The 13,491-nt window shown below is 44.6% G+C and overlaps 2 non-coding genes across 2 annotated transcripts; one reads left to right on the forward strand and one right to left on the reverse strand.

The window, feature by feature from the left end:
* Positions 1 to 309: 309 nt before the first annotated feature.
* TRNAI-UAU lies at positions 310 to 403 on the forward strand. Its single transcript has 2 exons — positions 310 to 347; positions 368 to 403. It is a non-coding gene; the product is annotated as a tRNA-Ile (tRNA).
* A 10,101-nt stretch (positions 404 to 10,504) lies between these two features.
* TRNAV-AAC lies at positions 10,505 to 10,577 on the reverse strand. Its single transcript has one exon. It is a non-coding gene; the product is annotated as a tRNA-Val (tRNA).
* Positions 10,578 to 13,491: the final 2,914 nt, after the last annotated feature.

Below are 13,491 nucleotides of genomic sequence, written 5' to 3' on the forward strand. Positions count from 1 at the left end.
CGTTTTGCTGGAATGACGGCAGCGGGAAGCTGGAGCGGCTCCGTTTTCTCCTCGGCTGTCCTCGGGCTTTGTGAAAGGGCCCCCGCGTATTCCCTGGAAACGTTGCTCCCGATGGCCTAGGGGCAGGATCACAGACGCCTTCCAGGAGTCATGGAGGCATGTGGATCCGATCGTGTTTCCGCGGAGGCGGGCGGCCGCGAGCGAGGGTCCCCTGCGGCTCCGCGCGCCCCCGCGCTGGCGCGAGGCCGGGCCGGCGCTTCCCGAGCTCACGGCTCTGTAGAGTGCGCATGGCCACACCAGGGAAAGCATGCTCCAGTGGCGCAATCGGTTAGCGCGCGGTACTTATACGACAGTATATGTGCGGGTGATGCCGAGGTTGTGAGTTCGAGCCTCACCTGGAGCATGTTTTCTTCCAAATGCGATTTCAGACATTTCACCGGAATGCATTTTTCCCTTCTCTTTAAAGTAAAAGGGATACATTTTCCGCGGTGAGCCCATAAAGATTCCTTTGATCAAGGGAGATGTGTGGCAGATTTCAGAGCAGGGAAGAAACCCAAAAACCATCAAGACCCAAATTGAACTCATCCACCAAACTCATTTCTCCTCCATCAGGAGGCCTCACAGCCAGGTTGTACAGCTTCAATGAAGCTTCCTGCCTCCCTTGCTCCTCTCTCTAAAAACTATTCTTCAGCTCTCTGGGGACTGAGCAAAGGAGGTGGAAAAACTGAGTCTTATTCTCTGTGATTTCGTGCAGCTGTTGCCAGGGTTCATCAATGTGCAGAAGGTGCTCCCAAGTACCTTAGTTCTGATGTCCACAAGGTGGGCAGTGAAGTGGTTAAACTCCACCACTGAAACCATGTTCTGAGGAGAGCCCTGCTACCTACTTGATAAAAACCTGACTAGGAAACAAGAAATGCTGTTTCCCCCAGGAGTGAAACATCAGACGTAAGTGGCTATGTATTTCCTCCTAATTTCGTCAAAGAATAAACAGACTACCTTGTTTGAAAAAACACATTTATCTTGATGCTGATGTCTGAAATACTTGATTCCAGGTTGCTGTACTTGTATCCAGTCTTTCTTAGATTTCATCTGGTCTCGCAGAATCTTCCTCCTGTTCCTTAAATATGAATATTCCCCCACAGTTCTGTCCTCAGCTTTCCACACATGTAATGATATACACGTTCTGTGTTAGTCAGGGTTCTCCAGAGAAACAGAACCACTAGGATATATAAAGATAAATAAGAGGAATTATGAGAATTGGCTCACAGGATTATGGAGATGAGACATCGCACAATGTGCTGTCTGCAAGCTAGAGAATCAGAAAAAGCAGTGGCAGGATTCAGGTCTGGGTCCAAATCCTGAAAAAGCCTGAGGAAGCAGTGGGCCAGCAGGAAGAGAGACTCTGCTGCTGGAGTCCCAGATTCTGAAGGCTGAGAACCTGGAGCTCTGATGTAAGAAAGCAAAACTACCACCCCCGCATCTTTCGAGTCCTTGATGGTGGCACTCATCTCTACAATCCCTTCAGAAATGTAATGTTGCTTTTGCTTCACTGTTTTCCTAGGTAGAGGCACTTCTAATGACTCCCAGTTGTTCTTTCCCACGTTAATAGCCCTCATTCCATAGGTCAGGGAACTGTGAGGATTCTGCCAGATTCTAAGTATGTGTATTCCAGGTATGCTTTCTGAAACTGGGGAAATAACCACAGGATGGGTTCAGGGACTTACTGGACCCACTGTAAGTCAGACCTGAGCTAAACCTTCACTGGTCACCTGACGTCTATAAGTCTCAACTGTGATTGGAGTACCATAGTGAAGTTGGGGTTTCCTAGAATCAATGTCAGCTCAGAACTATAGTCCCTAAAGAGTTTGATTATTTCTTTGCTCCCAGTGCTCGGTTACTCTGGTAAAAGATGGGAGGTCCCCTTGAGGAAGGCTGGGAGAAAGATTAATAGTATGAATTTTTGGTAGCGTACCAGGTCCCTCCTCAAGAAGGCCCCATTGCCACTTCATTCAAAGGGTTCTGAGTCTGCAACTGGCTCAAGCCTGGGCACTAAGAAGCCGTGACTGTGCTTTTACTGAGTTAGACTGTTGTTCACTTGACCTGGTAGTTCTGTGCTTATGCAGGTCAAGTAGTTGATTGTCTTACTTGATAATTTGCCCTGGTAACAATTTAACAACTGTTATGACTCTTTCCTAAATTGCATAAATACTGTGAAATTGCTCTGACAAATTAGAAGTGCACCATTGGCATATTTATCTTCCTCTTTATGCATAATGGTAAGATAAAAACGTCATTCTGCTAAAAAAAAAAAAAAAAAAAAAAAAAAAAAAAAAAAAGCAGAACTTAGTGGCCTTCCTATCTACTTCACTTCCGGGGAACGCCATGATCAAATAGCTGTGAGAGCAGATCTGTGAGAGTCAGGCCATTCTGATTGCGGCTTTGACTCCTCAGTTCATTCGCGTCACTACAGTCACCCTTTGTTTGATGGCTGAGTGCCACCACTTGGCCCCTGCCACCCTGAGATCCAGTTATTTCCATTGCATTTGGGTTTTCCAGTCAAGCGGCTGTGGTTTCCACATGCAGCTCAATGTCCTCAGCTTCATCAGGGTCTTTCCACACATTACCATCCCAACTTAAAGAATCCCATTTTCTTCCCCATTCAAGACCTACACAGAAGAGTAAATAGAGCTCTTCAAGGATGCTGGGACTTCCCTCACAATTTATTTCTCAAAGTATTGGTAAGAGTTATATTTTCTGGACTCTCCCATCGTGAGTGAGTAGGTTTAACTGGCGAATCTGCACTCCTTAACATTCCCATCTCCGGAATCTTCTGAATCCCTTCCTTTACATTAAGCCAAGGGAGATCAAGCATCTCCAATCTGCCTACAGTGGAACATCTTTTGATTCATGTTTCAGCCACCAAACTGTGAAAGCCCCTTCTAATTCCCTGAGCTGCAACATTAAATGCAGCATTCTGTTTAGTGGATCCGTAGCTATAAATTCAACCTGATCCAACTTTATGTTCCTTCTACCATTATCCCACTCTTAGTATCTATTCCCACACATGTTCCCCAGATTTCTGCTTATATAAATGAGAAAACGCAGTCATTCTTTTGCAATGTAGGACACCTCTTCACAGCTCACACTTTGTCCTTTACATTTAGGGCCTGCCGGGATTTAGTGTAGTTATAGGTCTTCAGCAGTATCTTGTATGGCACCTACCTCAAGGGAGGCCATTACTGTTTCCTCAGGCAATGCAGGGCGAATCCCCCCAGACAAAGGTAGACAGGCTGATACCACTGCGGGTGAGGAGAACTTTTCCACCCACAAAGAAAACTCATCAGAATCTAGGAGAGCTCGATGTCCCCAGCTTCATCAGGATCTTTCCACACAATCTCATCCCACCTTACCACACATTCCCATCCCAATTTACAGAATCTCATTTTTCCCCAATCTGTGTCCTCACTTTAACAGTAGACACCTTGAGAGGCTGGTTGTTCAAATGTATTATAATTTAGCCAATTATAGGCTTGTGACTTGTGTTTGATTTTCAGCAATTTCAGTCCCACAACTGTAGGAAATAAGACTCTCCCTAGGGGGATACTGAAAAGTTCTTAGGTCATTTATTGTGGTGCTTGAACTGAGACTTTAAATTCCTGAGCTTATTTTTTTCTTTCACCATTTTGCTGGGTGGCAATAGGAACAACGAGCTAAGATATTATATCCCTTAGTTTTCCAAAAATGTCCAAAAGTATTATTTATGCAGAGTTACTTAGTTCCTTGATTCATATAAGTGGCTGATTAGTAGTAGCTGTTAAAAGAAAAACCTTAGGCTGGGTGCAGTGGCTCACCCCTGTAATCCCAGCACTTTGGGAGGCTGAAGCAAGTGGATCACCTGAGGTCAGATTTCAAAACCAGCCTGATCAACATGACAAAACCCCATCTCTACTAAAAATACAAAAATTAGCCAGGCATGGTGGTGCATGCCTGTAATCCCAGCTACTCAGGAGGCTGAGGCAGGAGAGTTGGTTGAACCCAAGAGGTAGAGGCTGCAGCAAGCCAAAACTGTGCCACTGCACTTCAGCTTGCACAATAGAGCGAGACTCTTCTGGTTCTACAGAAATTCTTTTTTTTTTTTTTAAGAGATGAGGATCTCACGATATTTTCCAGGCTGGATTTCTCCTGGGCTCAAATGATACCTCCCAAGTAGCTGGAACCACCATGCCTGGCTCGAGAAACACGTTTGAATTAACGCACAGCATTTTAAGAATGAAGAAACACACAGAATTTTAAGGATGAATTTACTGAATTGGTTTTTGAATTTCTGGAATTAGTCCTGTAATCTGATCAGACTTAAAGATGCTAAGGACTCTATTTCCAGGCGTAAAGAGACCACTAACAGTCAGTGGCATAAGTTACTAAACTCTGCATTAATAAGTGTTCTCCAGAGAAACAAACCAGCAAAATATATACAGATATATATAATTATTTATTATTGGAAGTGGCACACATGATTATGAGGCCAACAAGCTCCACAATGTACTCTCTGCACACTGAAGAACCAGGGAATCCAGTGATATAATTTAGGCTGAGTCTGAAGGCCTGAGAAGGGAGGTGAAGTGACCACTGGTGCAAGTCCCAGAATCTGAAGGCCCAAGAATGTGGAACGCTGATGTCCAACAGAGGAAAAGATGGCTCTTCCGGCTCCAGAAGAGAGAGCAAATTTACTTTTCCTCCCCTGTTTTTTTTCTGTCTGGGGCCCTTCACAGACTGGATGATGCCTGCCCACACTGATGACAATGGACCGTCTTTACTCGGCCTGCTGATTTAAATGCTAATCTCTTTCAGAAACACTTGCATGGAAATAATGTTGTACCTGCTTTCTGGGCATCCCTAACCAAGTCAATGTGACCCATAAGAGTAACATATTCTTTGTATTGTATTTATTCTCTTGATTAGAACAACTCCGTAAATACTGATGCCTATAACATTACTTTCTTCCGAGACTTCTCATTTGAATGTAGAACCATGAATCCTGTTACCCACTGGACATTTCTGACTGGAAATTCTCACAGGTCTGTAACATCAGTGCAAGGGAATATTATCAACTTCAAATCCACTCTCCCTCTTGTGCTCTTTATCTCAATGCAATCATTCAACAAATACTAGGGCCAGGCACAGTGGCTTATACCTGTAGCCCAGCGTTATGGAAGGCTGCAGTGCGAGGACAGCCCGAGCCCAGGAATATGAGGCTGCAGTGAGCTATGATCATGTGGGCAACAGAACAAGACTTTCTCTAAAAAAGCAAGAAAAATAAAATCACCAAATATGCAATGCCTACTTTTCACCACATCCCTTCTAAGTGCTGAGATGGCAGTAGGGGGAAAAGGAAGCCCCGATCTCTGAAACCTAAGCTACAACATAACAGGAAGAGATAAAAAATAAATAACTAAGGTAAATATATTATTAGGCAAGGTGGTGATAAGTTCTATAGAGAAAAATAAAAATATGTGACAAGCAGTATAGAGGATACCAGGATATGTACTGGGATGTCATTTTATACAGGATCGTCATAGAAGACCTCTCTAAACAAGTGACAAGTGACATTAAAGCAAAGGCCATCAGGAAATAAGGTAGAAAGTCTAGGAAATTTGTGGTAAAAGACAGGTCCAAGCAGAGGGAAAGGCAAATGCAAAAGTCTGGATGTGGTTATGGCCCCAGAATCATAGCTAGAAAAGAGATTGCTTCAGGATAGTTTCAACAGAAGAGGCTCTATGATAATGTTTGAAAAGTGAATACAGTACATGATGTTACATAAATATTAGTTAACACCATGACCGCATGATTTTAAGGACACAGTATGAAAATAAAATCGCCAGAGGCACAAAAAAAGTGCCACAAGTGGCTTTCTTGTTTCCTTTATGAATCTCTGACCAGCCAAGGACTGTGGCTATCCCAGTTTCCATGGCTTGATTTTAGAACTTCGCACTGACTTAGATTATACCAACTTCTGGGGAGTTGTTCAAAACAGAAAGCAGCAATGCAGTTTTCTAATGATTCTTATTTTTTTTAGAAGGGATATCTCAACAGGCCCCACACCCCTGAACCCCTAGAAATTTTACTGAGGTAGAAGTTCCGTGAATATTAGTAGGATTTATTTCCCATCCTCTGACACACAAACGTCTCACCAATAAGTCCAGTGTATTTGCTACTTCTTGCTCACTGGATTCAATCAACGTAATGTCATCAATATAATGGACCAGTGTGATATCTTGCGGAAGTGAAAAGCAATCAGCATCTCTCCTAATAAGATTATGACACAAAGCCAGAAAGTTGATATGCCCCTGAGGTAGAACAGTAAAGGTATATTTCTGGCCTTTCCGGCTGAAGGCAAATTGCTTCTGGTGTGCCTTATAGACAGGAATGGAGAAAAAGGTATCTGCCGAGTCAGTGGCTGCATACCAGGTACTAGGAGATGTGTTAATTTGCTCAAGCAATGAAACCACATCTGGTACAGCAGATGCAATTGGAGTCACCACTTGGTTAGGCTTACGATAATCCACTGTCATTCTCCAAGAGCCAACTGTCTTCTGCACAGGCCAGATGGGAGAGTTGAACAGGGATGGGGTGGGAATCAGCACCCCTGCATCTTTCAAGTCCTTCATGGTGGTACTAACCTCCACAATCCCTCCAGGAATGCAGTATTCTTTTTGATTTGCTATTTTTCTAGGTAGAGGCAGCTCTAATGGCTTCCAGTTGGTCATTCCCACCATCATAGCCCTCATTCTAAGCATTAGGGAGCCAATGTGGGGGTTCTGCCAGCTGCTAAGTATGTCTGTGCCAATTATGCATTCTGGCATTGAGGAAATTACCACAGGATAAGTCAGGGGACCCACTGTAAGTTGGATGCGAGCTAAAACTTCAATAATTATCTAGCCTCCATAAGACCCTACTTTATTTATTTATTTATTTTGAGGAAGAGTCTCCCTCTGTTACCACGCTGGAGTGCAGTGGTGTGATCTTGGTTCATCACAATCTGCACCTCCCGGGTTCAAGCGATTCTCCTGCCTCAGCCTGCCAAGTAGCTAGGATTACAGTCACATGTCACAACGCCCAGCTAATTTTTGTATTTTTAGTAGAGACGGGGTTTCATCAAGTTGGCCAGGAGGGTCTCGATCACCTGACCTCGTGATCCGCCCGCCTCATCCTCCCAAAGTGCTGGGATTACAGGTGTGAGCCACTGTACCCAGCCAAGTCCCTACTTTAAGTGGAGGAGCACAATGACATTTTGGGTCCTCTGGAATCAATGCCAGCTCAGAGCCAGTGCCCAGTGGTCCCTAAAATGTCTGATCATTTCCCTTTCCCCAGTGCACAGTTATCTGGTAAAATGTCGGAGGTCTCCTTGGGGAAAGACAAGAGAAAGAGTCACTGCATAAATTGTCAGTAGTGTAGTGGAGTCCTTCCTCGAGGTGACCCGGCCTACCCTTCATTCAAGGGATTCTGGGCCTATAAACTGGCTCAGGACTAGAAATTGACTGAGGGACCATGATTCTGTTTTATAATTCAAATTTGTCTTTTGTCCATTCAACTCAGAAGTTTTCTGCTTGTATAAATTAAGTAGAAATGCGGTAGGCTTCCTATCAATTTCACTTCTAGGACCACTGTGATTAATCAGCCAGTGCCAGAGCGCTACATCAGTCAGACTATTTTGATTGCTGCTCTGACTCTGCTGTCCATTACAGTAGCTGTGTCCACCTTGCCTTTGACAGTTGAGTGCCACCACTTGGCCCCTGCCACCTCAGGATCCAATTATTCCCATTGTATTTAAATTTTGTAGTTGAGTGACTACAGTTCCCTCTGTTAGATCTGACATACAGAGAAGAGCAATTACAGGGTTCTTCAAAGATGCAGGTGCTGCCCTCACAAACCCATTTTGCAAACCATGGTCAGGATATATCTTCTGGACCCTCCCACCTGGGATGAGTAGGTCTAAAGTGACTCACGCACTCCACCATGGATCACTTCCTTTACATTAAATCAAGGAAGATGAGGCATTTCCAGCTCACTCATAGTGGGCCATCTTTGAATCCATATTTCAGCTAACCAAGCAAATAAATCATTAGAACCTTTATTTTAACTCCCTGAGCTGCAACATTAAAAGCAAAGTCCCTACTTAGTGAGCCCAAATCAATAAGTCTGGCCTGATCCAACCCTACGTTCTTTCCATCGTCATCCCATACTCTTAATATCCATCCCCATGCCTGCTCTCCAGATTCCTGTTTATGTAAGTTAGACATCCCCATGCCTGCTCTCCAGATTCCTGTTTATGTAAGTTAGACAATGCAAACAGCTCTTTTCAAGCATAGTGCCCCTCCTCATGGGTCACACTTTCAACTTCACCTCCAGGTGCCTGTCAGGACTCTAGTTTGTTGAGAGCAAATTCTGACATGTGTGATATATCATATTGTTTGCTGAGGGTGGTGGCAAAGAAAATCTAGTCGGCCCCCCAAAGCAGAAAACAGTTATACCAGGACAAGATTCCATGGCCCACGCGGCAGCCTTCAGTATCATAAAGATACCTGCTGTATGGCAGGCTTGGGGCAAGAGCCACTCCTCCTGATAAAGGAGTTGTAGGACCTTGTGTCCAGTTCTTCTGGAAGGCTGCCCTCAGACTGGCAATCCCTCGAGCATCTCATGGCTCAAACCCCTCCGGATAATCGCCCCTTGGTGACTGTGAACTTTATCAGCTCTTGTTACTATGCTGCTCGAAAAGCATCCTCCTATAGAACTCATTGGGAGCTGCCAGCAGGTTGGGGTAGATCCTGAGAGTTCTGTCACTGCTGTGTGACTTAAACATCCTCCTATAAATCTTCTTAGAAGTAGCATGCCCATAGATAGAGGTATTGCACAGTGTACCCTCTTCACTGTGCATGGCCCACCTCCATGCCTCGGTGACCTAATGGGGGTAGACCCCTTACTGCACATGGCCCACTTCCTTGCCTCGGCGACCTAATGGGGGTGGACCCCTTACTGCACACGGCCCACTTCCTTGCCTCGATGACCTAATGGGAATGGATCCCTTGCTGCACACTGTCCATCTCCTAACCTAGGTGACCTAATGGGGGTGGACCCCTTGTTTTATTGCTCATGACCCTATCACTATCCTTAAAGATGACTTCACTCACTACCCTGCCCCTAACCTATACACAATAAATACAGACACTTCCGGACATTCAGGGCCTTGCCTGTCTCCACTTATAGGTGGTGTGGCCCCCCTGAGCCCAGGTGCGTTTTCCTTCTACTTCTGTGTCCTATCTCTTTATTTCTTGGATCCTGTACCTCAGCACAGCATGAGGGACACCCCACGACCCTGTGGGGCCCTTAGCCCTACACACGCTGGAGTGCAGTGGTACAGTCTTGGCTCACTGCAACCTCCTCTTCCCAGGTTCAAGTAATTATTGTGCCTCAGCCTCCCAAGTAGCTGGGACTACAGATGTGTGCCACCATGCCCAGCTAATTTTTGTATTTTTGTAGAGAAGGGGTTTTGCCATGTTGGCCAGACTGGTCTCAAACTCCTGAGCTCAAGTAATCCGCTCGCCTCGGCCTCCCCGAGTGATGGGATTACAGGCCTGAGCCACCTTGCTTAGCAACTCTTAAGTTTAAGAAAGAAATCAGTTTTTTGGTTACTCATCAGTTCAGTTGATTAGTGCATCTTACCAATAATGCCAACTTCTGGCATTGAGTACTCACAGAGGCCAGGCCAGTATCTATTTATTTATTTGTTTGTTTTTTAATAGAGACAGTGTGTTGCCATGTTGGCCAGGCTGGTCTTGAACTCTTTACCTCAAGTGATCCGCCCGCCTCAGGCTCCCAAAGTGCTGGGATTACAGGTCTGAGCCACCATGCCCAGACTTTTTTTTTTTTTTTTTTAAAACACTTGACAGCTTATAAGTATCCACACGAAGTTGCCATTTACCTATTTTGTGAAAACTTCTCTCTGCACTTAGGGGTAAAGGGCAGACAATAGAATATTAATTGTTCACTTGCCTCAAAGTGCAGCCCTGTTTCTTTTTTTTTTCTCACGGGCCTGTGTCCTAAGCATTGTTTATTTTTAGAAATGCCTGAGGAAAATCGCTTTGTGAAGAACCCACACAAGTGGCTCTGGAGATTTCAAGGAAGCCAGTCTCACCTGCACAGTATAGATGGGGTCCTGCACCTCGAGATCCTGCTGGAGTTGACACCATTGGGCCCTAGAACCTACAGGCCATGCAGAGCATAGGGGAGGGGGCTGGGACAGCGACATGCTGGGGCTCGGGAAGATGGGACAATGTGGACTTCACTGTGGCTCAGGACAAAGAAAGCAGTATACATGTTCCTGAGGTGGCTCAAATAAAAAAGGAGAATATGAGATCCTTTGATTTAGGTGCTTGACCATATACAAAGATTCTACCTGGTTCGAATGGAGACTCTGAGAAACAAAATGTAAGAAAAAAAGCTCAACACTTGTTTCCGCCTGGTTTCGAACCAGGGACCTTTCGCGTGTTAGGCGAACGTGATAACCACTACACTACAGAAACACCCTTTCCTGTAGGTGGCTAGAATTGACACACCTAGAGCAAGACAATCCATCTTCCCAAGTGCCCATCAGCAGATGCATGAATGAATTCACATCAAATAATCTATTGCAACAAGAATGAACAATCTACAACTATGTGGATGAATCTCACAGAGATGTTGACTAGAATAAACTAGATAGAAAAGGAAGTACTCTGTGGCTCTACTGATTTAAATTATAAAGCAGATAAGATTCCCCTGGTCATCAGGCAAGGTGGCTCATGCCTATAATCCCAGCATTTTGAGAAGCCAAAGCAGGAGGATCACCTGAGGTCAAGAGTTAGAGACCAGCCTGGCCAAGATGTGACACTCCCGTCTCTACTAAAAATACGAATATTAGCTGGGCATGGTGGCAGGTGCCTGTAATCCCAGCTACTCGGGAGGCTGAGGCAGGAGAATCGCTTGAGCCTGGGAGGCAGAGATTGCAGTGAGCTGAGATCACACCATTGCACTTCAGCCTGGAAGACAAGAGTGAGACTTCGTCTCAAAAAAAAAAAAAAAAGAAAAAAGGATTCCCCTGTGCAGCCAGAAGTCACAATAGTGCCTCCCTCTGGGGAGAGTGGGTAGTAACTGAAAAGGAACTGGAAATGCTCTCTGGTTTCCCAGGTGTGTTCATTTTGTGTGGACTCATCAAGGAGGGTGTGTGTGTGATGCAGGCAGTGGAAGAGAGAGAGAAAGAAGGAGGGAGGGAGAGGGAGAGAGAGGGAGAGATTGGGAGAGAGGTGCACAGGAAGAGGCTGATTAATGAAGAATTAACAGGCTTATGGACTTGGTACTGGTTAGAAAGTGCTAAATCCATGGGGCAGGCTGTCATAAAAGGCAGGCCATCAAAAGGCAGGCTGAAAACAATACAGACAATTCAGTAAAACCGGAAGTTTATTGTTTGAAAAGTTGTCTACATTGTCACTGGAGTTGTCTGCTTTCTTTGTAACGCCGTGTTAATCTATAATAATTTCAAAATTAAAAGAAAACCTGATGATTCACAGGTACTAAACAGTGAAAAGAACAACAACAACAACACAACCACGATGGAACTAAAAACAGGAAAATCCATACTCATGGCCGCAGGTTTTCCGTACTCCCTGTGAGGTCACAGGGCAAACCACTGACCCCAAAATTGGAGAAACAGAAAGGCAAATACAGAGAACCACAGCTTAGCACAGCAGAAACCCACAGAGCCGACTCCTCCTCGTGCATCAGTGCTGGAGCAGGCACACCTGCGCTGTAACTAAGACACTGCTCAAGGCTTTCTGTAGACAAATCTTAGAGAAAAAATCTCCAGCTACAAATTTGTGAATTTTATCTCAGGAGCTCAACCAGGTTCTCACAATGGGGGAGAAAAATTCCCTCTGTTTCTGGTAGTGGTGAACAAGAAGCAGATTGCAATAGACAAGAGCATTTTGTTCTTTTGTTTTCTTTTTTTTTTATGATTATGAGACGGAGTTTCACTCATGTTACCCAGGTTGGAGTGCAATGGCGCGATCTCGGCTCACCGCAACCTCCACCTCCTGGGTTCAGGCAATTCTCCTGCCTCAGCCTCCTGAGTAGCTGGGATTACAGACACACACCACCATGCCCAGCTAATTTTTGTATTTTTAGTAGAGACGGGGTTTCACCATGTTGACCAGGATGGTCTCGATCTCTTGACCTTGTGATCCACCCGCCTCGGCCTCCCAAAGTGCTGGGATTACAGGCTTGAGCCACCGCACCCGGCCTCATTTTGTTCTTCTTAACAAGGTCTGCCCTCAGGAGAAACTATTTAACCTCAGCCTAACCTGCTGGAGTTTTATCAGGAGCCCGATAGATGTGTGGGAAGGGAAATAACCAACTCCAGCTCACTCTAGACATCCAGTCCCACCTAAAGTGGGGCAAACCTGGGAAGCGTGTTCAAAGTTCACAGTCCAGAGACACAGGATCACTAACAGACTGAGCCCTACTTGTGGGACTGCAGAATGCTGTCTCCCCCACACCTTGCCACCACATTACTAAAGGCCTGCTCATAGCAGCTCACTTTACCCAGTATAGCAAGTCCTGCTATCAAGAAAAAAGTAGCAATGCACAATAAAAGGCAAAATACACAGTTTAAAGAGACAGAAGAAGCATCAGAACCAGACTCAGATATGACAGGGATGTTGGAATTCTCAGACCAGGAATTTGAAACGAGTGATTAAGATGCTGAGAATAAGATGACAGCATGTAAGAACACATGAGCAATGTAAGTGGAGAGACAGAAATTCTTCTAAGAGCGAGCCAAAAATAGGTGCTAGTGATCAAAAACATCATAACATCAAGACACTGAAAAGACAAGCCACACACTGGAAGAAAATATATGCAAAAAGTACTGTTATTCAAAACACACAAAGAGTTCTTAAAACTCATCAGTAAGAACACAACCCCGTGAAAAAACGGCCGAAGACCTTAACAGTCGCTTCACCAAAGAAGATATACAGATGATTAATATGCATATGAAAAGATGCTCCATAGTACATGTTCAGGGAAATTCAAATTTTAAAAAATGAAATAACACAACATACCTATTAAAAGGGCCAAAATCCAGAACACTGCCAATGCCAAGTGCTGGTGAGGGTGCGGGGCAACACCAACTCTCATTTGCTGCTCGTGGAAATGCAAAATGGCACCACCTGTGTGAAAGGCAATTTGGCAGTTTCTTAAAAAGCTAAACATACTTTTACCATAAAATTCAGCAATTGCACTCCTTAATGTTTACCCAAATAATTAAAAAGCTTAAGTCCACAAAAAACCTGCACATGAGTGTTTGTAACAACTTTATTCATAATTTTTCAAAACTTGGAAGCAACCGAGATGTCCTTCAATAGATGAATAGGTGAACAAGCTGTGGTATACCTATACAATGAA

Source organism: Sapajus apella, unplaced genomic scaffold (assembly GCF_009761245.1).
Source record: "Sapajus apella isolate SASKATOON/1434 unplaced genomic scaffold, GSC_monkey_1.0 scaffold210, whole genome shotgun sequence".
In the NCBI taxonomy this organism is placed as follows: domain Eukaryota; kingdom Metazoa; phylum Chordata; class Mammalia; order Primates; family Cebidae; genus Sapajus; species Sapajus apella.